The sequence below is a fragment of the Triticum urartu genome, chromosome 2 (genome assembly GCF_003073215.2).
Source record: "Triticum urartu cultivar G1812 chromosome 2, Tu2.1, whole genome shotgun sequence".
Lineage (NCBI taxonomy): Eukaryota > Viridiplantae > Streptophyta > Magnoliopsida > Poales > Poaceae > Triticum > Triticum urartu.
The window spans coordinates 720,828,441-720,856,192 of NC_053023.1; the positions used below are offsets into that span (position 1 = coordinate 720,828,441).

The 27,752-nt window shown below is 47.7% G+C and overlaps 1 pseudogene; it reads left to right on the top strand.

Annotated features, from left to right (window-relative positions):
• The first annotated feature begins 15,177 nt into the window (after nucleotides 1-15,177).
• LOC125534345 lies at nucleotides 15,178-16,594 on the top strand (annotated as a pseudogene).
• The last annotated feature ends 11,158 nt before the right edge of the window (nucleotides 16,595-27,752 follow it).

Here is a 27,752-nt window from a genome sequence, read left to right on the forward strand (position 1 = left end):
TGTGAAGCCATTGCATGCTTGCTCTATCTTTTGTCTTCACAACATAACTGTATGATTTGATTGGCTTCATAACTTCTTCCTACCTGATCCTTATTACACTGAAGCTTTTGTCACTGTGCTTTCACTCTATTGAATACTTGACCATGGCTTGCCTAGTGTAATCTAACTTCCACTGCATAGTGAAAGGCCTATGTATTCTGTTTGTCTTCATAACATCCACGTTTTGAAGGCTTTCATAAAAATCGCCTATTCACCCCCCCCTCTAGTCGATATAACGCACTTTCAATTGGTATTAGAGCAAGGTGCTCCCTTGTTCTGTGTGATTCGGTTTAACCACCTGGAGTTTTAGCTATGTCGACTGCAGGGATAATCAAAGTCTCCGCTGCGTGCCCCGTCTTCGATGGAACTGAATATCCCTACTGGAAGAATAAGATGCGCATGCATCTTGAAGCCATTGACGTCGACCTATGGTATGTCATCGAAAACGGCGTTCCCAAGGCTGGAGAAGGTGTCACTGCTGCTGATGTCAAGAAGTTCACTCAACTGGACTCTACTGCCAAGAATATCATCTGTGGTCATCTGACTAAAGGACAGTATGGCCGTGTGAGTGCCTTGAAGACGTCCAAGCTAATCTGGGACTGGCTCTCAAAGGTCAATGAAGGCATCTCAACCCAGAGAGATCAGAGAATCAGTGTTCTTCGCAACCTCTTCAACCGCTTCAAGCGAAATGACAATGAGAATGTCCAGCATACATTTGACCGGCTCACTGACATCACAAATGAGCTTCAAGCCCTCGGCGCCACTGAGATCACCAAACATGAAATCGTCAAGACGCTGCTGAGATCACTTGATAGTTCATTTGACATTCTAGCCCTGATGATTCAAGAACGCCCTGATTTCAAGACACTCGATCCGTCTAACATACTTGAGAGGCTCAACACACATGAGTTTCAGCTTTCTGAGAAAAGAGATATCTACGGTCCAAACTATGGGCGAACTCGTGCCCTGAAGGCAAAAGCTGTGTCCTCATCTGAAGAAGAATCTGACAGCAGTTCTGATGATCCTGAAGACATTGGAAGAGAACTTGCGATGCTAGTGAAGAAGTTCCAGAAATTCACCAAGAAGAAAGGCTTCAGAAAGTCTTCACGATCAAGCTCAAGGAATGATGAAGCTTCTGCTCATGACTACAAGAAGAAAACATGCCACAAGTGCAAGAAAACTGGACACTTTATCTCTGAGTGTCCACAATGGGACAATGAGAACAGAAGGAAGAAGAAGAGCAAGGAATATGACTCTGACGACAAGAAGAAGAAGAAATACTCGAAGCCTTCTTCCAAGTCTTCTTCAAAGTCTTCATCACACAAGAAGAGCTCATCTGGCAAGGCACGTGCGTTTGTTGGCAAGGAAATGGATTCTGAGGAGGAGTCTGCATCTGAGGAGGCAGAGGTGGAGTCTAAGGAGGAATCTGATTCGGGCATTGCGAGTCTGGCTACTGCATATGTTGCCAAGTCCATCTTCAACACTGAAGACAATGACTTCATCACCAACAACGACGCTAATGACGAGGACGACTCCACTCCTACCTACTGCTTCATGGCCCGTGGTGCCAAGGTAGCCAAACGCACTACTCACTATCAAACATCCAGTGACGATGACTCTGATTGTGATTCAAAACCCAGCTACAAAACACTTGCTAAAATTGCAACTGAACAACAAAAGGATATGGAACATATTCAAAAATTGTTAGAAAGAAGCGATGATCTGTTGGGTGCTGAAATGACTCGTTCTGAATCCTTAATTGAAGACATAAAAAATCTTCACGTTAAGTATCAGGAACTTGAAGATCGTCTTGAGACTCTCTCAACTACTCATGAAAAGCTTTCCTATGATTATCTTCAAAGGAAACAAGAACTTGAGAAGTTGAGAGCGGATCATGAAGATCTTCAAAAGGAAAACGAGTCACTTCGCGCTGAACAGATCAGTTCCGCTCAGGAAGGATTTGAACCACCATGCCTTAAATGCATTGAGCATGATAATGCTACTTCTGTTGCTGAATGTTCCACTGCTACTGCTGTTGCAATATCTTCAACTATTGAAGTGGTAACTAACCCCTCTGCTGAGGATACCACTGCTATTGCTGATGAAAATGCTAGGTTGAAGACATTGCTTGAAACAGGGATGTACAAAAGTCTCAAAGGGCATCAGACATTATGTGATGTCCTCAAGAAGCAGATTCTGAACCGAAACCCTAGGAAGGAGGGTGTTGGGTTCACAAGGAAAATAAATGCAGATGGCTCTTACTGGAAAGCTGAGCAGTACCCCAAAACCACATGGGTTGCTGCAAAGGAATCCTCAGCAGATCCATCCAATCTGTCTGGCTTCACTTGTGCCAATCCCATTACCATTGATGAATCCTTTGATGCAAACTATAAACTGTTTAAAAATCAGAATGGTGAAGTGTTTGCCAGGTACATTGGTACTAACTGCAGGAATGGACCACCCATGAAGAAGATCTGGGTTCCAAAAACGTGTCTGGAGAATCTTCCTGTGAATGTCTTCATGACACCTCACATGAAGAAGACAAACCTCAGACCAAAGGCTTCATACAGTCCAAAGGCTTCATACAGACAGAGGACTCACCTGAGTCGCACTAACGCAAATGTTTTGCAGGGAAACCATACTCAGGCATATGAATATGAGAACGGCTCATTAAACCGTCATGTTCATATGACCAAGAACTATTCTGCCTATTCTTATGAGTACTATTGTCCTCCTGCTAGACTGTTTGCTAGGGCCCCAAAGCCAAAATTCTCAGATGCTGCACTTAGACTTATTGCTTCTAAACCACCCTTGAAGATGTGGGTGGTTAAGAAAGCTTAACTCTCTTTTGCAGGGAAAGGTCTCCAGCAGAAAACCAAAATCTTCTGACGCTATTGCTGGGGACCTTAAAAATCTTGCAGGGCGCAAGATAGAATGCCCTAATGGCATCACTATGTATTTTGTTCCTGAATCGCATGCTAATCTCCCTATTAGTCCGAATCTGGATCTAAGTTTTCATAACCCACTGGTTCGTCAAATGTTTTTGCTTCACAATTCTCTTCGTGAAGCCTATCCCCCTAACCGCACTGTAGGGTATGACACAAGCGTCTTCAGAGTCTTCAGAATGGATTATTGACAGTGGGTGTACAAATCACATGACTGGCAAAAGAAGCCTCTTTATGGACTCAACCTTACGTCCAGCCGACAAGAGCCACATCACATTTGCTGACACTGGTAAAAGTAAGGTATTGGGTCTAGGTAGAGTTGCAATCTCAAAGGATCAACACATGGACAAAGTCATGCTTGTTGAATCCCTTGGCTTCAACTTAATGTATGTCTCAATGCTGTGCGATTTGAACATGGTCGTAATATTTGGAAAATATCGTTGCCTGGTACTAATGGAATCTGACAAGTCTCTAGTGTTTCAAGGGTATCGGAAAGATGATTTGTATGTGGTAGATTTCTTAGCAGGGCCACAGCTTGCAGTATGTCTTCTGACAAAGGCTTCAGAATGCTGGCTTTGGCATCGGAGGCTTGGGCATGCCGGCATGAGGAACCTCCACACCCTTGCAAAGAAGAAGCATGTCATAGGCATCGAAGGCGTCAAGTTCAAGAAAGATCACTTATGCGGTGCCTGTGAAGCAGGAAAGATGACAAGGGCAAAACATCCTTCAAAGACAATCATGACCACTACTCGACCCTTCGAACTGCTTCATATGGACCTTTTTGGTCCTACTCACTACTCAACTTTCAACACTACTGCATGCCTCTATGGCTTCATTATTGTTGATGATTATTCTAGATATACTTTGGTGCACATAATCCTTTTCAAGACTGAAGTGCATGATGTCTTCAGACGCTTCGCAAATCGAGCCATGAACAATTATGGCGCCAAGATAAAGCACATCAGAAGTGACAATGGCACTGAATTCAAGAACACTGGCCTTGACTCATATCTTGATACATTGGGCATCACTCATGAATTCTCAGCTCCGTACACACCACAGCAAAATGGCTTCGTCGAACGCAAGAACAGAACACTCATTGAGATGGCCAGAACAATGCTAGATGAATACAAGACTCCAAGAAAATTCTGGACTGAAGCTATTGACACTGCATGCCATACAATCAACCGTGTTTATCTTCACAAGCTTCTGAACAAGACATCTTATGAACTCCTAACTGGCAAGAAGCCAAATGTCAGTTACTTCAGAGTATTTGGCGCAAGATGCTGGATCAAGGACCCACACCATACCTCTAAGTTTGCACCAAAAGCACATGAAGGCTTCATGCTTGGATATTGAAAGGATGCCCACTCCTACAGAGTCTTCAATCTCTTTCACTACAAAGTGGTTGAAACAGTGGATGTGCGGTTCGATGAAACAAATGGATCACAAAGAGAGCTTCTGCCACATGTGCTAGATGAAGTTCCAGCTAGTGAATCAATCAAGCTTATGGGAACTGGAGAGATTGTACCTTCTGAAGCTCATCCTGAAGAAGAACTTATCATCTCAGCACCTGATCCACATGAAGACAATGCTCAGTCTGAAGACATTCCTCCCAACGACAACACAGATCAGCAAGAGCAAAGTCTTCGCCCTGTACATCCTCGTGTTGCCAATGAAGTGCAGATTGACAGAATAATTGATAGCATCAATGCACCTAGTCCACTGACTCGTTCAAGGGCAACTCAACTGGCAAATTTCTGTGGGCACTTCGCATTTGTCTCAATTTCAGAACCCAAGAAAGTTGAAGAAGCCTTTATGGAACCTGAATGGATTCAAGCTATGCAAGAAGAGCTTCAACAGTTTGAGCTGAACAATGTATGGGAACTGGTTAAGCGTCCTGATCCACGGAAGCATAACGTAATAGGCACAAAATGGATATACCGCAACAAGCAAGATGAGCATGGACAGATCATCAGAAACAAAGCTCGCCTTGTTGCTCAAGGATACACTCAAGTGGAAGGCATTGACTTCGATGAAACATTTGCTCCTGTGGCCAGACTTGAAGCCATACGTATACTACTGGCCTATGCAAATCAGCACAACATAATTCTGTATCAAATGGATGTGAAGAGTGCCTTTCTCAATGGCAAGATTGAAGAAGAAGTATATGTTGCACAACCACCAGGGTTTGAAGATCCAAAACATCCTGACATGGTATACAAGCTCAATAAGGCACTGTATGGCCTCAAACAAGCCCCTCGGGCCTGGTATGACACACTCAAATACTTCCTGAAGAGCAAAGGCTTCATACCTGGTTCCCTAGATCCCACTCTCTTCACGAAGACATATGATGGTGAACTGTTTGTGTGCCAAATATATGTGGATGACATTATCTTCGGCTGCACAAATCAGAAGTACAGTGAAGAGTTTGGCTATATGATGCAAGAGCAATATCAGATGTCCATGATGGGGGAGCTGAAGTTCTTCCTCGGTCTTCAAATACGGCAACAACGCAACGGCATTTTCATATCTCAAGAGAAATATCTTAAAGAGTGCCTGAAGAAGTTTGGTATGCAAGACTGCAAAGGCTTCACAACACCAATGCCAGCCAAACATCATCTCGGTCCCGACGACAATGGTAAAGAATTCGATCAAAAGGTATACCGCTCCATGATTGGTTCTTTGCTTTATTTATGTGCATCTAGACCAGATATTATGCTTAGTGTTTGCATGTGTGCTCGATTCCAAGCGGCACCAAAGGAGTCGCATCACCTAGCTGTGAAGCGAATTCTTCGATATTTGGCTCACACACCAACCTTGGGATTGTGGTATCCAAAGGGCTCAGAGTTTGATCTAGTTGGATTCTCGGATGCTGATTATGTTGGTGACAAGGTTGATCGAAAGTCCACATCAGGCACATGTCACTTTCTGGGACGATCACTTGTATGTTGGTCTTCAAAGAAGCAGAACTGTGTATCCCTCTCCACTGCTGAATCTGAATACATTGCTGCTGTATCCTGCTGCGCTCAGCTTCTATGGATGAAGCAAACCCTCAAGGATTATGGCATTCATCTGAAGCAAGTGCCACTTTACTGCGACAACGAAAGCGCCATCAAGATCGCCAACAACCCAGTACAACACTCGAAGACAAAGCACATTGAAATTCGTCATCATTTTCTCAGAGATCATGTTGCAAAGGAAGATATTGATATCATACACGTCAACACTGAAGAGCAATTGGCAGATATCTTCACCAAGCCCTTGGATGAGAAGAGATTTTGCAAGTTACGGTGTGAGCTAAATATCTTGGAATCCTCAAATGTCCTGTGATCAGGCACACATCCTAACACTTATGCATATTGATGACTTAGGTGTGCAACACACGAAGTAACGTATATCTTCAATCAATGAAGACATACACTCTAAGTGTGAATACATTAATGCGGAAATTGACTTCGGAGCGCCACGATAATTGTGCGCCGTGTCTGGGTCTAATACTTCCTATACGGTGGGTAACGCCACCACCAAACGTTCTATTTTGAAGTGTTTCACTCATGGCGTTACCTCGCAATGTCTTCACATTTGGTTTGGCTTCAATCTCAATATGTCTTCATGATTATCTTCACTATACTGATATATAAGTACTATTGTTCTGTCCTCTACAGCATTCACTTATAGCTATGTCTTCTTGTTTGAATCTTTTGAACTAAGTGAATGTGATTGGACCCTAACCTCTCTATGCTTTCTATCTCAAACTCTATCTCTCCAAGTCGTATGCATTCTATTGAAACTGTCGAATGTCTTCACTGCATCCTTGTCAGTAGAAGACACAGAGACAAACTTTAAAACCGTGTTCAATGCTCATTCATCCACAAGAAATCCGGAGAAGTAGGAACGACCCCCGACAATCAAGGCGTGCGTGGGATGTGGAACTGCCCCCAAAATACCGCATGATGGCCACGTGCTGCTCAGATGCGAACCGCCAAGGGCACCTGAGTAATAGCACAGTGCCGCCTCTATCCCTATAAATACACAATTCACTGCGGTCATTATCTCTTCTTCCACCTTCGCACGAACCCTAGCGCCACCGCTAGCCCTCGACGACGCCGGCGACGAAGCGCTTCACTGCCGCGACCTCTCCGACGCCGTTTTCACGCCGACCGTGGACATCTTTCTCTCCGCCGTCGCCGTAGGTGTCTTCCGTCGCCAAGTTAGGGCACGAAGGATCGAACTGCTCGGCCTCAACTCCCACTTCGTCTAGTAGTTCCAAGTGTGGTAATTAAAACCCCTTTTTACAGCCTCTTTTGATCCTATAGTTCAGTCATTTTCTTCCATAAGAAGTTTCTCTTCACACAAGCTAGTTCTCTTTCAATCTGCATCTCATAACCTGCCTAGAATATTCACTTGTGCATCATGAAGTAGTAGATTCCTCACTTGTACTAATCTGTGGGTTCGTACAAATCTGGAACCAACTTCTTATCTTTAGGTGAATGTCTTCGCACGATGAGGTCAATGTCTTCTAAACCGATTTATCTTCAAAATCTTCTGAGAATGCATATGACCCCTTCCCCTTCCCTCGCACCTTAATGCTGTCACAGGTACATGTCCGTGGGAGAATCCTTTGGTTCTCATAGTCTGCATTCATTTGCAGAGTACTTGCAGCATCACATCAACTCTCCTGAAGCCAGTTCTTGTTGCAAAAGGAAGCCTTTGAAGCCTTTGAACATCTTGAAGCCTTCCAAGTTAAGATTCATGGCTTCAGAAACAGCTGCAAGGAAGGGAGGCAGACAGAGATGTGGTGGAACGTCCAAAGATCTGCCTGATGACTTGGCAGAAATGTACAAAACTGATCCTGAAGAGAGCTATGGTCAGCGCAAGACACGAATCCAATGGATTCGAAGATATTGGGCAGAGCAGTTGTTCCAATACCGCTTCATCACTCAGGAATATGCAGAAAAGTGCGCCATCAAGAGACCGTGGGGAGACATATTATACAAAAAACTCGTACCAGGTCCAGAGACGAAGCCATTGCTCAAGGCTTCTATCCATGCATGGTCAGAGGACCACAGCCAGCTGAAGCACATCCATCATCACTTCTCTGGTGTCGGGATGACGATCTGTTCAAGCGCAACTTCCAATTTGCTCAGAACTCTGCGAAGCAAAACAAGAAGAAGCTGGGGTTAGACTTCAACCCTGGTCCCTCTAAACCAAGGGCAGATGGAACACGCGACGCCAATCCCAATATCATCGGGCCGTATGCCAATCTTGCAGGCCTCATCACTCGCATCCGAGTCCAAGGGACTGCTGTGAATGACCCTCCAGCAGATACTGAGTCTGATGACGCTCCTGCTGCACCGAAGCCGAAGCAGAAGAAGAAGCCAAAAGCTTCCAAGCCAGCTGCATCTCCCAAAATCTCAAGAGCGAAGCCATTGGCAACTGCACCTCCTGAAGCCAGTGTGCAGTCAGAAGACTTATCAAGAGTCTCCAAGCCCTAAGAAGCCAAGAACCTCACAGCTGCTGCCATTCTGCGCAGCGAAACCATAGATCTGTCAAGCGATGAAGATCTTGGAGATGATGCTCTTGAGCAGCTCATCAAAAGCAAGGAAGAGGCTGAAATCTTCAACAATCTGCCTCTGTTTGATGTCGCCATCATCCACAAATTCATCGATGAATGGTTTGACTCCCCAGACATCAGCTTCGATGACCTGCAGCTGCCCATAGGCCTCAGTGTTGCCTTTCAAGGCGCAATTGCTTCAGAACTTGCAATAGCCCAGCGCATTGTTGAACTGGAGCAGAAAATTGATTTTGAAAAGGCTCAGTTCAAGAAGCACGTTGCCAAGCTTAGCGTGCAAGAAGTAAGAAGCTTCAAGATCATGCTGCACGAGCTGAAAGAAAACTTTTTGAAGAAGCGTGCCGAAGCTCAAGGTTCACGAGAGCGGATGAAAACTTCGGCTGATCGCTGCGTGCAGGCCTACAATGAGGCCGAAAAGCGCAAGGCACTTGGGCGTCCAGGCATCGACCCAAGGATGGCCGCCAAGAAAAAGAAGAAGACTGTCACCGCTGAACCAGAGGCGCCAAGGCAAGAAGCTGCACCGATTGTCTTCCCCACTGCTACAACTGGCTCGAAGCCAAAGAGCCGGTCCAATGCCTCCGAGCTCAAGAAGACAAGGAAAGCTGAAGCTGAAGCGAGAAAGAGAAAACACTCAGAAGCCTCTCCTTCTGACCCCACCATCAAGAAGCGCAAGACCAAGAAATCTCGGGCTGCTCCCACAGAGCCCTTGATAGTTGAACCCCTCTCCGTCCGCTATCCTGACGAAGGTCGTCAGTTGACAGTGCATGAGCCTGCTATCACAGAGGCTCCGCACGCTGAAGACATTCCAGCAGCCGACCACAACGCTGCTGAAGACATTGGTCTCCAAGACAATGTACACGGTGATGCAGCCCTTCCTCAGCTTGAGACAAGCGAACTGATCAGCATTGGTCGTCCATTGACGCCAATCACACAAGATGCATCGTGGGCAGATCGCCCACAGGAGGAAGATAATGAGCCCCAGCCCACTGCAACTCCACAGGCGTCGCCTACATTCCGTAGGCTTCGCAAAGGTCCAAGGGCTCAAGCTGCTGACGACATTGCGGCTGCATCAGCCGAAGACAATGAAGAAGCACCACCAGAACCCCAAGCTCCAACTCCACCGCTCCAACAAGAGGCAGTTCCCCAGGAGAACGTACCTGAGTCCATCCCTCTCACTACACGTGTTGAGGCTGAAAACATTGCGGCTGCCACAAACAACAATGAAGCAAATGTGGAGCCCTCCCCTAGAACAGCTTCAGAAGACACTGAAGTTACTGTCCCTGAACCTTCTGCACCTGAGTCTGCTGCCGGTCCGCAATTCAACTATCACATTGCGCACAGGCCCCAGGTCCAGAAGCCGATCCCACGACTACCAAGGTTCCCAGGTCCTGCATCAGCTCCTGGCTCCTTCAACATCAACAGCTTCAGGGCAGATAACACGTTCTTCAACAGCTCCACGAACCCTTATTCGAGGGGACGGATTGTATCAGATAGGTTCTGGAGCTATCAACAGCGCAGCTATTATTCATGCATCCTCTACAATCAAGGCCGCATCTTTCCTCACCAGCGCCTTGAGGTTGAAGCTATTGCTGGTCTGCCTGGTCTGGAAGAAGCACTAGATTGCTTCAAGCAAGTGGGTCTGCTGCCGTTCATCACCGATGAAGAGCACTGGAACGAAGAGCTTATGCTTCAATTCTATGCCACTCTGCATATTAAAGGCTACAACAGAGATCCGAAGACATGGGTCCTGGAGTGGATGACCGGAAATGTCCATCATGAAGCTAATGCTTTCGACATCATTGAGCTTACCGGACTTCCCACTCCTGGCGAATTCTTTGAAGAAGGCTGCCAACTCCATGCTAAAGCAATTGAGAGCATATTTCAGCGTCCTGAGCCAGATATGAGTCAGATGCTCTCAATGATGAAGCCATTGCCTCCAAATGCACCCTATCCAACTGAGTTCTTCGTTGAAGACTTAGAGTACCTGCCCAGAACAATATATCACATCATAAGGCGGACTCTCTGGCCCGTTAAGGGACACTCTCGATATGCAAAGATTGAAGGTGCAATGAAGACTCTCATATTCTGCATTCTTCATGGCAAATGCTTCAACGCACAGGATCTCTTCATCCGTCAACTTGCAGCGTCTGCCTCAGAATTGTTTGGATTGAAGTTCTATGCTCCTTGGGTTATGAGGCTGATTAAGCTTCACTCTGCAATCTCCTATCAGCCCTCAGCCCGCAACCATAGGATATTTTTGCCAGATGTGGACACATCTATTGAAGCAATATATCCAGAGCCTGCCAAGCAACCACTAAGTCTTCAGAATGCAGAACACCAAAGCTTCACTCAAAATATTGAAGGTGTTGAAGCTCTCTCCCGAGTGTATCCAATGGCTGGCACCACACGTGCCCCTGCATCAACTGAAGCCACTGACAGCACAGCTGCACCGAGACCCAAGAAGCGCGCTCGTGCACTCAATGACCGAGAACTTCTTGTGGCTCTTCACCAAAAGCAAGATAGGCATCACGACTGGCTCAAGAGGTAGATGAGAAGCATCATGCAAGACGTCAATCGCATCAGAAATCTGGCAACCAAGAATGCATTTGTCGCACACGAGACCTGTCGTCGCACTTGGAAAGGCCTCACCATGATGTGCACTGAAGCTGAACTGCACGGGGATGGCTTCAAAGAGAGACTCAAATTTGACTCCACGCCTCCTAGAAGAGCCGTGATGTGAAGCACACCATCACTTGAAGAGTCAGAGTTCTCTTCTTCTGCAGCCACCATGTCTGCCCGGATTATTGAAGAAGAAGACGACGCGACATCATCTCCACCTGCTTCAACGCGCGTCGAATCTGCACCGAGCTCGTCTGCACCGCCACCCACCTCCAACGACCCTGCTGCGCCTGGGAACGAGTAGAGAACTCAATGTCTTCAAACCTTTTTGGTCATCACTGACAAAAGGGGGAGAAGCATATGATGTTGCTAGTCTTCAAGCGGGTCACTATGGGCGGGTGTCTTCATATGCTTGCTACATTTTGCTTCGTGCTTACAACTCCCGTTCTTGCTACATTTGCTTCTTTGAGTTGTAAGCACGTAGCCCTAATGGTCGTCTGCTACCTGTTTGTCACTCTGTTATGCGAAGATAAATTCCGCATGTGCGACGATAAATTCCGCACTTAGATCATTCTGCAGACGTCCATTTTCCATTATGCATGTCATTATCTTCGTATACTCTAACATGCATAGTGGATTGTCATCATAAGTTGAAGAGGATCTCCACAAGTAAAACCTGCCATGTGCATTTGCATTCAAGAAGCAAACTACTTACATGCACATCTTCAGGGGGAGCCCTTGCAGCTTATGAAGACAATTCTTATACAATCTCACAAATTATGTTCCCCGTTGAAAACTTCAACTAGTTTGTCATCAATCACCAAAAAGGGGGAGATTGTAAGTGCATCTAGTACCACCCCTAGTTGGTTTTGGAGTATTGACGACAAACCTAGTTGAGGGACTAATGTGTTTGTGAGAATTGCAGGATAACACAGGTAGAAGTCCCTCATTGATTCTGTTTCACTACCAGAGATGACCCCTAAAAATGTACGAAGACATTGAAGACAATGGTGGTTTATGAAGATATTCATATTGAAGACAATGACATAAGAAGACTCCCTATGAAGCTTATGGAACTCGAAGACTTAGATCCTTCGTAAGTTTTATCTCATTTATGTTGTGTCATAGGAACCACCGTACTGTTAAGTGGGGTCCAAGAGAACCAGTCAGGATGACTGAAGTGATGCCTAATTCAAAACCTATGTCTTCGAGCGAAGACTATGAGAGAAAATCTTGTCCAGAGTCAGACAAGTCAGCTTTACTTGTAGCCCAAGTAAAGTTGCCGTGTGAGTTCGAAATCCGACCGTTGGTACACGTGTCAGTTCCTTAGTGACCCAGGGTCATTTCGGACAAATCAGGTCGGGTTGCCATGTGGCTATAAATAGTCCACCCCTACAACCATAAACGGTTGGCTGCTCAGATTTCAGTGCACGGCTTTTGTCGTTTGAGAGCAACCCACCTCGAAGCCTTTGAGAGAAAATCCCTAGCGAGGAGAAAAGCCCTAACCACCCAGAGCTAGAGTAAATTGGGCATCACTTAAGTCTTCTTGTCTGTGTGATCTGAAGACTTATTACACTTGAGGACTGTGCATCCTCCAGACGGTTAGGCGTTGCGTTCTGAGCATCCAAGAGTAATTGTGGATCGCCGGTGAATGAAGTCTGTGAAGGTTTGGGAGTCTACCTTGAAGACTTACCAGAGTGATTGGGCGAGGTCTGTGTGACCTTAGCTCAAGGAGAATACGGTGAGGACTGGGTGTCTTGGACTAAGTGTCTTTGACTGGGTGTCCGGGACTGTGTGTCCTTTGGTTTAAATACCTAGCCGCTCCAACCAGACGTACAGTTGTCACAACAACTGGAACTGGTCCAACAAATCATTGTCTTCAACGTGTCACTGGTTTCATCTTCACTTCCCTTCAACTTACTGTTATACATTGTGAAGCCATTGCATGCTTGCTCTATCTTTTGTCTTCACAACATAACTGTATGATTTGATTGGCTTCATAACTTCTTCCTACCTGATCCTTATTACACTGAAGCTTTTGTCACTGTGCTTTCACTCTATTGAATACTTGACCATGGCTTGTCTAGTGTAATCTAACTTCCGCTGCATAGTGAAAGGCCTATCTATTCTGTTTGTCTTCATAACTTCCACGTTTTGAAGACTTTCATAAAAATCGCCTATTCACCCCCCCCTCTAGTCGATATAACGCACTTTCAGTATCCGGCTCTTCAAGATCGGCGATCAGAATATAGTTCGTCTTCAAGATAGAGGAAGGGTGGTCTTGCTCCTCGACTACCGCTACCTGGTGGGTGATCGGCGGAGTTTTAATTTCTCTCTGGTCGGGTCTAAGCCCAATCCGATCGTAATCTGTAGCGACCCCCAAGGCGGCAATGTGATCTAGGAGTTCGTTTAAAGACGATAACTCCGTCGGATTGATCTGGGTGGAGTATTCGGGATCCACGCGGAGGCGATTTTCGATGACCCGAGAGGTCATCGTCGGTCCAAGGGCCGAGCTGGCGGCCATGACGAAGCCTCTGAGCCGAAGGGTTTGGCCTGAGGCCAGGGCACCTCCGGAGGTGATATTTTCCTTGACAACAAGGCGAGCCATCGACCCTTTTTGACGACGTCGCAGTGGAACTCTCAATGAAAGCACCAATGTCGGTGTCAAAACCGGCGGATCTTGGGTAGGGGGTCCTGAACTGTGCGTCTAAGGTCGATGGTAACAGGAGACAGGGGACACGATGTTTACCCAGGTTCGGGCCCTCTCTACGGAGGTAATACCCTACTTCCTGCTTGATTGATCTTGATGAATATGAGTATTACAAGAGTTGATCTACCACGAGATCGTAATGGCTAAACCTTAAAAGTCTAACCTGTATGACTATGGTAATGAGTCTCTCTCCTCCGGACTAAGTCCTCTATTTTATATAGACACCGGGACGATCTAGAGTTACACAAGGTCGGTTACAGAGAAAGAAATCTACATGTTCGATCGCCAAGCTTGCCTTTCACGCCAAGGTGAGTCCTATCCGGACACGGGGGCAGTCTTCGGTCTTCGTATCTTCGCAGCCCATCAGTCCGGCCCATGGCTAACAGGCCGGACGCCCAAGGACCGTTTAGTCCAGGACTCCCTCAGTGCCCTGAGACAACTTTCTACGGCATAACTCACATTCAAAGTGGCACGAACGCCTACCAGACCAAGTTCCAGAGCTTCATGTTGTCGTCAGGGCATGAGCTAGATGATGCCAGGACGACTGTATTAGAATGAACCTCCATAGCAAGTTTTTATGCATTGCGGACTGAAAAATAACCTTTTGGGTCTAGTCGTCATGCAAGGAAAGGAAGTACAGATCTGTCGGATAGCCAACAGGTCAGCTAGATGATGCTCAGTGTTTTTTTTATTTTTGAGACGAATGCAAAAGCTTTGCTGTATCTATTAATTAAGAAGAAATATAGTTTTTTTGTGTTACAACACACCAGCATTACAAAAGGTAATTACTCTCCGAGCATGATTGTTCCCAAGGTAACCCGGACGCCCAGCACACTCATGTCAGTGGTGGCTAGTGGATAGAAGCTTATTCTTGTAGGTTTTCATGAAAAAGGAAAAATCTGCCCATCCGTGAATTGTGTGAAAATCATAGAATGAATTGCTCTAGCATAGAGCTACAATAAATTTGTCGAACTTGTGTTGCAAAAAAATTGTTTTATGATTCCAAACACATGTCACAACTGGTTATATATTTGTGTGTGTTTTCTCTGATTGTTTTATACAATTGCTTATCACGCCTGAACAGCTGTTCTGCTGCGGATGCATAGTATGATAGTAGTGCTAGCTCGTTACACAATCTTCTAGGGCTTGAGAAGAGATGCCACCCGAGACAAATTTTCGCTTACAAATTGTTATCTTTGCAATATATGCATCTTCGGTTGGCTAACCACCCCTCTCCTTAAATATTCCCGCGATGGTCATACGCTTCCAAATTGTCACCAAACTCATCTTCAGTTTGTCTTCTGCGGACGGCCGACCCCGATCAGGGGGCCCACATCGAAATTCAGGGGAGGAGGGGTCAGGGGAAGGGAGTGAGGATTTCATTCGTAAAGGGCTATTTTTTCTAACGATCGCGTCTTAACCATCCAGCAGGAAGCTAGAGAACAATCCATCGCGCATGGCGCTCCCCGTGGTGGATCTGGCGCCGTTCTTCGCCGTGGGAGACGCCGACGACGCGGGCCGTGCGCGAGGCGTGCCAGGCCACCGGGTTCTTCCGCGCGGTGAACCACGGCGTGCCGCACGAGCTCATGGCGCGCGCCCTCGAGCTGTCGGCGGCGTTCTTTGCGCTGCCGGACGAGGAGAAGGCCAAGGTGTGGCCCGCCGAGGGCGCCTCCGCCGCGCCGCTCCCGGTGGGGTACGCGCGGCAGCCGGCGCACTCCGCCGACAAGAACGAGTACCTGCTCCTCTTCAACCCCAAGCTCGGGCTCAACCACTACCCCGCCGAGCCTGCCGGATTCAGGTTACTTCTTTCTTGCTCTGCTTCAATTGTGGATTGTATCTCTAGTTCTTAGCAACCTCTGCTTCAATTATGAATTGTGAGTGTGTCACAGAGACAGGCAGAACTCCATTTCCCCCCCCTTTGCATCGACCTTCCCCTGTCTTATAAACTGAAAGAAAATGAATTCACCGACCTGGGGCTGCTCATCCAGGACATCCTGAGCGAGTGCATGGGCCTGCCGCCGGGCTTCCTCGCCGGGTACAACGCCGACCGCGGCTTCGACTTCCTCACGGCGCTGCGCTACTTCCCGGCGACATCCTCCGACGAGAACAACGGCATCAGCGCGCACGAGGACGGCAACTGCATCACCTTCGTCCTGCAGGACGGCGTCGGGGGCCTGGAGGTGCTCGGGGAGGACGGCCGCTGGGTCCCCGCAGAGCCCGTGGAGGGCAGCATCGTCGTCAACGTAGGGGACGTCCTGCAGGTGCTCAGCAACAAGAAGTTCAAGAGCGCCACGCACAGGGTGGTGAGGAGGCCCGGGGCGCACCGCCACTCCATCGCCTTCTTCCTCAACCTCCACGGCGACAAGTGGGTCGAGCCGCTGCCGGCTTTTGCGGCCGACGTCGGCGAACCGCCGCGGTACAGGGGGTTCCGGTACGACGAGTACATGCAGCTGCGGATGAGGAACAAGACCCACCCGCCGTCCAGGCCCGAGGACGTCATCCACATCACCCATTACGAGATCTAGCTTCTATGATCCATGGGTACTCTGTACTGCGCCTTTTATTCTGTTCTCAAATATCAGCTCGTCTGCGGTGTGAACAGTAGCCTCAGGTTATTTTTGCCTTCAGTTGAATGTGGTCAGAACCATTGGATTGTAATCCAAAGCTTTAGAGCATCTATAATCGACCCATCGTACTCTTTCTATACGTTCTACCCGGTCGCTTATTTTCCACACAACCGCAAATTCAGCCCAAAACGCCCGGTTGACTAGCATATCCCATACTTTTTTTTTCGAGAGTACGTCTAGGCGTATCATATTTTTATAGAAGACAGAAATATTGTGCAAGAAACTACAACTTGTTGCCAACAACAAGTATAGCTTGAACTCCACACTCCATCGCGACAAATACAAACACAACACAAAATGCCTGTCCTAGACCAATCATCTAGCCGCGTCACAACAAATGCCGGCCTCCTCGAAGCAACAGCTCTAACCGGAAACTCCTTGCCAACGCACTACCCACCCTTGGATGCCTAAGAGGAGACGGCGAGTGGATAGCAGGACTCAGTCGGACCCGTGAAAGCCATCGTCTTGGATACGCCGGCGGCTGCGTGCATAGCGCCCATGAAGATCAGCTCGAATAGCGGCAAGCACCGGAGAACCACAAACAGTACCCAAGCCAAGTCTTCACCTGCGATGCTCTCAACAGAGGAACGACGCCACACCGCCGCCATCGCTGGTCCTGCAACGGACCAAAGGCTTTCGCCCGAAGACCACAACCCGATCAGGAAAGGGAGATGCCGACACACCACGACGACGCCTCCAAGGAGGGAAACGACACCCACGGGCGCCGTCGCCGCCAGCTCCGACCGAAGATGAGCAGGATTTTCATCCGAACCGTCGCGCACCTCCACCCTCTGTCAACAGATTAGGCCCAACTGTTGGGGTCACACCGCCGCTGCCGCAACACCTCGCCAACGTGATCAACCGCCGCGGAACACCGACCCCTCACACGGCCGAGAGCACGCGTACCACCAACCAGCACCTGCACGGTCGAAGGAACACTTCTCCAGCTTCAGACCTCCAGCGCCACCCAGATCCACTTCACCCATAGGCATGGGCTGGCCACACCATCACCTGGCCGCCATCCATGCCGCTGGTGCAGCTCAGGGCTCAGCGGGGAAGGAGCAGGCGCGCCGAGCCGCCCGCCGCGACCGCACGTGCCCACTGGAGCCGCCCTGCACGAGACCCCGCTCCGGCCTCCAGCAAGATCCAGACCACGCCGCCCCCAACACCCTAAAAGGGGGCGCCTTCCTCGAGCCACGCCCGCCGAAAGCAGGAGGCGCGCCGCGCGTCCCGGCCACTGCAGCGAATCCCGGCCGCCGCTCTTGCCCGCCGCACCTGGCCGAGATCCACCTCCACCAGGACCCCACACCGCAACCTCCGGCTCCCAACACGTCACCCGAAGAAGACAGCCGCCCGCACCGCCTTGCGACCGCGCTCCGCCTCTCCACCGCGCTCCCCGCCGTGTGTCACCTCACCGGAATCCAACCGCCACCGCGCCGCCCATGAGACGCCCTTCTCTGCGCGAAGAAGGCCCGTCAGGACTTGCGGAACTCGCCCGCCGCCTTTGACGGCCGAGCGCCGCCACCACCGCCGGCGCCGGCGGCGGCGGTGGCCAGGGGGCACAGAGAAGGGGGTGCGCTCAGGGGCTAGGGTTCGCCTCCGGAGCCGCCCGCGCGAGCGGCCCGGGAAGGATATATGAGTGCCGCATATCCCATACTCAATCCATACATTGGGGTGGATATAAGAACGTCCCTCCCGTCACGTCGGACTGACGGCTAGGGCCGTGCCAAATCTTTTGAAGGCATCTCCGTCCTTACTTGACCCCCCTTCCTCTCTCTCTCTATCTCTCTCTCTCTCTGCCTCGTCCACACAACCGCCATTGTAGCTCCGCCGCAATAATTGCTTCAACTTAGTCCCCAACCCACAACGCCAACGGTCGTGCCTCCATCGCATGTTGCCCTTGGTTCGTGCAATTCCTCCTGAAATACTGTTGGAAATATGCCCTAGAGGCAATAATAAAAGCATTATTATTATATTTCCTTGTTCATGATAATTGTCTTTATTCATGCTAAAATTGTGTTATCCGGAAATCGTAATACATGTGTGAATAACAGACACCAACATGTCCCTAGTAAGCCTCTAGTTGACTAGCTCGTTGATCGAGAGATAGTCATGGTTTCCTGACTATGGACATTGGATGTCATTGATAACGAGATCACATCATTAGGAGAATGATGTGATGGACAAGACCCAATCCTAAACATAGCATAAAGATCGCATAGTTCGTTTGCTAGAGTTTTTCCAATGTCAAGTATCTTTTCCTTAGACCATGAGATCGTGTAACTCCCGGATACCATAGGAGTACTTTGGGTGTACCAAACGTCACAACGTAACTGGGTGACTGTAAAGGTATACTACGGGTATCTCCGAAAGTGTCTGTTGGGTTGACACGGATCAAGACCGGGATTTGTCACTCCGTATGACGGAGAGGTATCACTGGGCCCACTCGGTAATGCATCATCATAATGAGCTCACAGTGACCAAGTGTCTGGTCACGGGATCATGCATTACGGTACGAGTAAAGTGCCTTGCCAGTAACGAGATTGAACGAGGTATTGGGATACCGACGATCGAATCTCGGGCAAGTAACATATCGATTGACAAAGGGAATTGCATACGGGGTTGATTAAATCCTCGACATCGTGGTTCATCCGATGAGATCATCGTGGAGCATGTGGGAGCCAACATGGGTATCCAGATCCCGCTGTTGGTTATTGACCGGAGAGTCGTCTCGGTCATGTCTGCCTGTCTCCCGAACCCGTAGGGTCTACACACTTAAGGTTCGGTGACGCTAGGGTTGTAGGGATATGTATATGTAGTAACCCGAATGTTGTTCGGAGTCCCGGACGTCACGAGGAGTTCCGGAATGGTCCGGAGGTAAAGAATTATATATAGGAAGTGCTGTTTCGGCCATCGGGACAAGTTTCGGGGTTATCGGTATTATACCGGGACCACCGGAAGGGTCCCGGGGGCCCACCGGGTGGGGCCACCTGCCCCGGGGGGCCACATGGGCTGTAGGGGGTGCGCCTTGGCCTACATGGGCCAAGGGCACCAGCCCCAACATAGGCCCATGCGCCTAGGGTTAAGAGGGAAGAGTCCCACTAGGGGAAGGCACCCCTTAGGTGCCTTGGGGGGGAGGGAAACCTCCCTGGCCGCCGCCCCCCTAGGAGATTGGATCTCCTAGGGCCGGTGCCCCCCCTAGGGACCCCTATATATAGTGGGGGAAGGAGGGCTCTTCATCGACGCCTTTGGTTGCCTCCTTCTCCCTCTCCAACTCCTCCTCCTCCTCCATAGTGCTTGGCGAAGCCCTGACGGAGTACTGCAGCTCCACCATCACCACACCGTCGTGCTGTTGCTGGAGCCATCTTACTCAACCTCTCCCTCCCCCTTGCTGGATCAAGAAGAAGGAGACGTTACGCTAACCGTACGTGTGTTGAACACGGAGGTGCCGTCCGTTCGGCGCTAAGATCTCCGGTGATTTGGATCACGTTGTGTTCGACTACATCATCCCCGTTCTTTGAACGCTTCCGCTCGCGATCTACAAAGGTATGTAGATGCATCTGATTACTCGTTGCTAGATGAACTCATAGATGAATCTTGGTGAAGCCGTAGGAAATTTTTTGTTTTCTGCAACGTTCCCCAACAGTGGCATCATGAGCTAGGTCTATGCGTAGTTCTTCTTGCGCGAGTAGAACACAATTTGTTGTGGGCGTAGATGTTGTCAACCTTCTTGCCGCTACTAGTCTTATCTTGCTTCAACGGTATTGTGGGATGAAGCGGCCCGGACCAACCTTACACGTATGCTTACGTGAGACCGGTTCCACCGACGAACATGCACTAGTTGCATAAGGTGGCTGGCGGGTGTCTGTCTCTCCTACTTTAGTTGGAGCGGATTCGATGAAAAGGGTCCTTATGAAGGGTAAATAGAAGTTGACAAATCACGTTGTGGCTTTCACATAGGTAAGAAAACGTTCTTGCTAGAACCCTATTTCAGCCACGTAAAACTTGCAACAACAACTAGAGGACGTCTAACTTGTTTTTGCAGCAAGTGCTTTGTGATATGATATGGCCAAAGTTGTGATGAATGATGAACGATATATATGTGATGTATGAGATGTTCATGCTATTATAATAGGAATCACGACTTGCATGTCGATGAGTATGACAACCGGCAGGAGCCATAGGAGTTGTCTTTATTTTTGTATGACCTGCGTGTCATTGAGAAACGCCATGTAAATTACTTTACTTTATTGCTAAATGCGTTAGCCATAGTAGTAGTAGTAATAGTTGGCGAGCAACTTCATGGAGACACGATGATGGAGATCATGATGATGGAGATCATGGTGTCATGCCGGAGACAAGATGATCATGGAGCCCCAAGATGGAGATCAATGGAGCTATGTGATATTGGCCATATCATGTCACTATTATTATTTGATTGCATGTGATGTTTATCATGTTTTGCATCTTGTTTACTTAGAACGACGGTAGTAAATAAGATGATCCCTCATAATAATTTCAAGAAAGTGTCCCCCCTAACTGTGCACCGTTGCGACAGTTCGTTGTTTCAATGCACCACGTGATGATCGGGTGTTTGATCCAAACGTTCACATACAATGGGTGTAAGACAGATTTACACATGCAAACACTTAGGTTGACTTGACGAGCCTAGCATGTGTATAGACATGGCCTCGGAACACAGAAGACCGAAAGGTCGAGCATGAGTCGTATAGAAGATACGATCAACATGAAGATGTTCACCGACGTTGACTAGTCCGTCTCACGTGATGATCGGACACGGCCTAGTTGACTCGGATCATGTTATACTTAGATGACTAGCAGAGGGATGTCTATCTAAGTGGGAGTTCATTGAATAATTTGATTAGATGAACTCTATTATCATGAACTTAGTCTAAAATATTTACAATATGTCTTGTAGATCAAATGGCCAATGTAGTCCTCAACTTCAACGCGTTCCTAGAGAAAACCAAGCTGAAAGACATTGGCAGCAACTATACGGACTGAGTCCGGAACCTGAGGATCATCCTCATAGCTGCCAAGAAAGATTATGTCCTACAAGCACCGCTAGGTGACCCGCCTGTCCCACAGAACCAAGACGTTATGAACGCTTGGCAGACACGTGCTGATGACTACTCCCTCATTCAGTGCGGCATGCTTTACAGTTTAGAGCCGGGGCTCCAAAAGCGTTTTGAGAGACATGGAGCATATGAGATGTTCGAAGAGCTGAAAATGGTTTTTCAAGCTCATGCCCGGGTCGAGAGATATGAAGTCTCCAACAAATTCTTTAGCTGTAAGATGGAGGAAAATAGTTCTGTCAGTGAGCACATACTCACTATGTCTGGGTTACATAACCGCTTGACTCAGCTGGGAGTTAATCTCCCGGATGATGCGGTCATTGACAGAATCCTCCAGTCGCTTCCACCAAGCTACAAGAGCTTTGTGATGAACTTCAATATGCAGGGGATGGAAAAGACCATTCCTGAGGTATTTGCAATGCTGAAATCAGCAGAGGTAGAAGTCAAGAAGGAACATCAAGTGTTGATGGTCAATAAAACCACTAAGTTCAAGAAGGGCAAGGGTAAAAAGAACTTCAAGAAGGACGGCAAGGGAGTTGCCGCGCCCGGCAAGCAAGCTGCTGGGAAGAAGCCAAAGAACGGACCCAAGCCCGAGACTGAGTGCTTTTATTGCAAGGGAAGTGGTCACTGGAAGCGGAACTGCCCCAAATACTTAGCGGACAAGAAGGCCGGCAAAACAAAAGGTATATATGATATACATGTAATTGATGTGTACCTTACTAGTACCCGTAGTAGCTCCTGGGTATTTGATACTGGTGCAGTTGCTCACATTTGTAACTCAAAGCAGGGGCTGCGGAATAAGCGGAGACTGGCAAAGGACGAGGTGACGATGCGCGTCGGGAATGGTTCCAAGGTCAATGTGATCGCCGTCGGCACGCTACCTCTATATTTGCCTTCGGGATTAGTTTTAAACCTTAATAATTGTTATTTAGTGCCAGCTTTGAGCATGAACATTGTATCGGGATCTCGTTTAATTCGAGATGGCTACTCATTTAAATCCGAGAATAATGGTTGTTCTATTTATATGAGAGATATGTTTTATGGTCATGCTCCTATGGTGAATGGTTTATTCTTAATGAATCTCAAGCGTAATGCTACACATATTCATAGTGTGAGTACCAAAAGATGTAAAGTTGATAATGATAGTCCCACATACTTGTGGCACTGCCGCCTTGGTCACATAGGTGTCAAACGCATGAAGAAGCTCCATGCAGATGGACTTTTAGAGTCTCTTGATTATGAATCATTTGACACGTGCGAACCATGCCTCATGGGTAAGATGACCAAGACTCCGTTCTCAGGAACAATGGAGCGAGAAACCAACTTATTGGAAATCATACATACTGATGTGTGCGGTCCAATGAGTGTTGAGGCTCGCGGTGGCTATCGTTATGTTCTCACCCTCACTGATGATTTGAGTAGATATGGGTATATCTACTTAATGAAACACAAGTCTGAGACCTTTGAAAAGTTCAAGGAATTTCAGAGTGAGGTTGAGAATCAACGTGACAGGAAAATCAAGTTTCTACGATCAGATCGTGGAGGAGAATACTTGAGTCATGAATTTGGCACACACTTAAGAAAATGTGGAATAGTTTCACAACTCACGCCGCCTGGAACACCTCAGCGTAATGGTGTGTCCGAACGTCGTAATCGCACTCTATTAGATATGGTGCGATCTATGATGTCTCTTACCGATTTACCGCTGTCTTTTTGGGGCTATGCTTTAGAGACTGCCGCATTCACTTTAAATAGGGCTCCGTCGAAATCCGTTGAGACGACACCGTTTGAATTATGGTTTGGGAAGAAACCTAATCTGTTGTTTCTAAAAAGTTTGGGGATGTGATGCTTATGTCAAGAAACTTCAACCTGAAAAGCTCGAACCCAAGTCGGAAAAATGCGTCTTCATAGGATACCCTAAAGAAACTATTGGGTATACCTTCTACCTCAGATCCGAAGGCAAGATCTTTGTTGCCAAGAATGGATTCTTTCTAGAGAAAGAGTTTCTCTCGAAAGAAGTAAGTGGGAGGAAAGTAGAACTTGATGAAGTATTACCTCTTGAACCAGAAAATGGCGCAACTCAAGAAAATGTTCCTGAGGTGCCTGCACCGACTAGAGAGGAAGTTATTGATGATGATCAAGATACTTCTGATCAAGCTCCTACTGAAATTCGAAGGTCCACAAGGACACGTTCCGCACCAGAGTGGTACGGCAACCCTGTCTTGGAAATCATGTTGTTAGACAACGGTGAACCTTCGAACTATGAAGAAGCGATGGCGGGCCCGGATTCCGACAAATGGCTAGAAGCCATGAAATCCGAGATAGGATCCATGTATGAAAACGAAGTATGGACTTTGACTGACTTGCCCGATGAACGGCGAGCCATAGAAAATAAATGGATCTTTAAGAAGAAGACAGACGCGGATGGTAATGTGACCATCTATAAAGCTAGGCTTGTCGCTAAGGGTTATCGACAAGTTCAAGGGGTTGACTACGATGAGACTTCCTCACCGGTAGCGAAGCTGAAGTCCGTCCGAATCATGTTAGCAATTGCCGCATTCTACGATTATGAAATATGGCAAATGGACGTCAAAACGGCATTCCTTAATGGTTTCCTTAAGGAAGATTTGTATATGATGCAGACGGAAGGTTTTGTCGATCCCAAGAATGCTGACAAGGTGTGCAAGCTCCAACGCTCGATTTATGGGCTGGTGCAAGCATCTCGGAGTTGGAACATTCGCTTTGATGAGATGATCAAAGCGTTTGGGTTTACGCAGACTTATGGAGAAGCCTGCGTTTACAAGAAAGTGAGTGGGAGCTCTGTAGCATTTCTCATACTATATGTAGACGACATACTTTTGATGGGAAATGATATATAACTCTTGGACAGCATCAAGACCTACTTGAATAAGAGTTTTTCAATGAAGGACCTTGGAGAAGCCGCTTATATATTAGGCATCAAGATCTATAGAGATAGATCAAGACGCCTCATAGGTCTTTCACAAAGCACATACCTTGATAAGATATTGAAGAAGTTCAATATGGATCAGTCTAAGAAGGGGTTCTTACCTGTGCTACAAGGTATGAAATTGAGCTCAGCTCAATGTCCGACCACGGCAGAAGATATAGATGAGATGAGTGTCATCCCCTATGCCTCAGCCATAGGTTCTATTATGTATGCCATGCTGTGTACCAGACCTGATGTAAACCTTGCCATAAGTTTGGTAGGAAGGTACCAAAGTAATCCCGGCAAGGAACACTGGACAGCGGTCAAGAATATCCTGAAGTACCTGAAAAGGACTAAGGAAATGTTTCTCGTTTATGGAGGTGACGAAGAGCTCGTCGTAAAGGGTTACGTCGACGCTAGCTTCGACACAGATCTGGATGACTCTAAGTCACAAACCGGATACGTGTATATTTTGAATGGTGGGGCAGTAAGCTGGTGCAGTTGCAAGCAGAGCGTCGTGGCGGGATCTACATGTGAAGCGGAGTACATGGCAGCCTCGGAGGCAGCACATGAAGCAATATGGGTGAAGGAGTTCATCACCGACCTAGGAGTCATACCCAATGCGTCGGGGCCAATCAAACTCTTCTGTGACAACACTGGAGCTATTGCACTTGCCAAGGAGCCCAGGTTTCACAAGAAGATAAGGCACATCAAGGGTCGCTTCAACTCCATTCGTGAAAATGTTCAAGATGGAGACATAGATATTTGTAAAGTACATACGGACCTGAATATAGCAGATCCGTTGACTAAACCTCTCCCTAGGGCAAAACATGATCAACACCAGAATTCCATGGGTGTTCGATTCATCACAATGTAACTAGATTATTGACTCTAGTGCAAGTGGGAGACTGTTGGAAATATGCCCTAGAGGCAATAATAAAAGCATTATTATTATATTTCCTTGTTCATGATAATTGTCTTTATTCATGCTATAATTGTGTTATTCGGAAATCGTAATACATGTGTGAATAACAGACACCAACATGTCCCTAGTAAGCCTCTAGTTGACTAGCTCGTTGATCGACAGATAGTCATGGTTTCCTGACTATGGACATTGGATGTCATTGATAACGAGATCACATCATTAGGAGAATGATGTGATGGACAAGACCCAATCCTAAACATAGCATAAAGATCGTATAGTTCGTTTGCTAGAGTTTTTCCAATGTCAAGTATCTTTTCCTTAGACCATGAGATCGTGTAACTCCCGGATACCGTAGGAGTACTTTGGGTGTACCAAACGTCACAACGTAACTGGGTGACTATAAAGGTATACTACGGGTATCTCCGAAAGTGTCTGTTGGGTTGACACGGATCAAGACTGGGATTTGTCACTCCGTATGACGGAGAGGTATCATTGGGCCCACTCGGTAATGCATCATCATAATGAGCTCATAGTGACCAAGTTTCTGGTCACGGGATCATGCATTACGGTACGAGTAAAGTGACTTGCCGGTAACGAGATTGAACGAGGTATTGGGATACCGACGATCGAATCTCGGGCAAGTAACATATCGATTGACAAAGGGAATTGCATACGGGGTTGATTGAATCCTCGACATCGTGGTTCATCCGATGAGATCATCTGGAGCATGTGGGAGCCAACATGGGTATCCAGATCCCGCTGTTGGTTATTGACCGGAGAGTCGTCTCGGTCATGTCTGCCTATCTCCCGAACCCGTAGGGTCTACACACTTAAGGTTCGGTGACGCTAGGGTTGTAGGGATATGTATATGTAGTAACCCGAATGTTGTTCGGAGTCTCGGATGAGATCCCGGACGTCACGAGGAGTTCCGGAATGGTCCGGAGGTAAAGAATTATATATAGGAAGTGCTGTTTCGGCCATCGGGACAAGTTTCGGGGTTATCGGTATTGTACCGAGACCACCGGAAGGGTCCCGGGGGCCCACCGGGTGGGGCCACCTGCCCCGGGGGGGCACATGGGCTGTAGGGGGTGCGCCTTGGCCTACATGGGCCAAGGGCACCAGCCCCAACATAGGCCCATGCGCCTAGTGTTTAAGAGGGAATAGTCCCACTAGGGGAAGGCACCCCTTAGGTGCCTTGGGGGGAGGGAAACCTCCCTGGCCGCCGCCCCCCTAGGAGATTGGATCTCCTAGGGCCGGCGCCACCCCTAGGCACCCCTATATATAGTGGGGGAAGGAGGGCTCTTCATCGACGCCTTTGGTTGCCTCCTTCTCCCTCTCCAACTCCTCCTCCTCCTCCATAGTGCTTGGCGAAGCCCTGACGGAGTACTGCAGCTCCACCATCACCACACCGTTGTGCTGTTGCTGGAGCCATCTTCCTCAACCTCTCCCTCCCCCTTGCTGGATCAAGAAGAAGGAGACGTTACGCTAACCGTACGTGTGTTGAACACGGAGGTGCCGTCCGTTCGGCGCTAAGATCTCCGGTGATTTGGATGACGTCGTGTTCGACTACATCATCCCCGTTCTTTGAACGCTTCCGCTCGCGATCTACAAAGGTATGTAGATGCATCTGATTACTCGTTGCTAGATGAACTCATAGATGGATCTTGGTGAAGCCGTAGGAAATTTTTTGTTTTCTGCAGCGTTCCCCAACACATACACCTTATGCTCTGTGTGTTTGATGAATTGTTCGAGTATTTTTTATTCTTTTGGTCATTTTTAGGTCACCTATGGATTCATCGTTGGATGACGACTATGGAAACATAGACCTTGGAAAATTCTTATACAAAGAGTTCATTGATTCATTGGATTCAGAAGAGAAGGATGCTAAAATGACGATGATGATGTTGTTGATGATGATGATGATGAGCATCCACGAAGAATTGGAGAACCAAGAGGAGCATGTGCTGAATTTCAAGGGTTCGATAAAGGGCAGGAGAGTTATTCTCCAGGATAGGATCGTGCTCACGACTCTTATACACGCGCTACTTCATATATGACCCAACATACCATGAAGGTTTCTTTCGACGTCACTTGCAGATGAGTAGAGATTTGTTCTCCATGTAGTGAATGTCGTGGAAGAGGCTAATGACTAGTTCAAGCTGAGGAAGAATTGTTGCGGGCCACTTTCCTTCTCTCCTCTACAGAAATGCATGGTTGCTCTTAGGATGCTTGCTTGTAGTAAGACCACAGATGTCACTGATACTGAAAT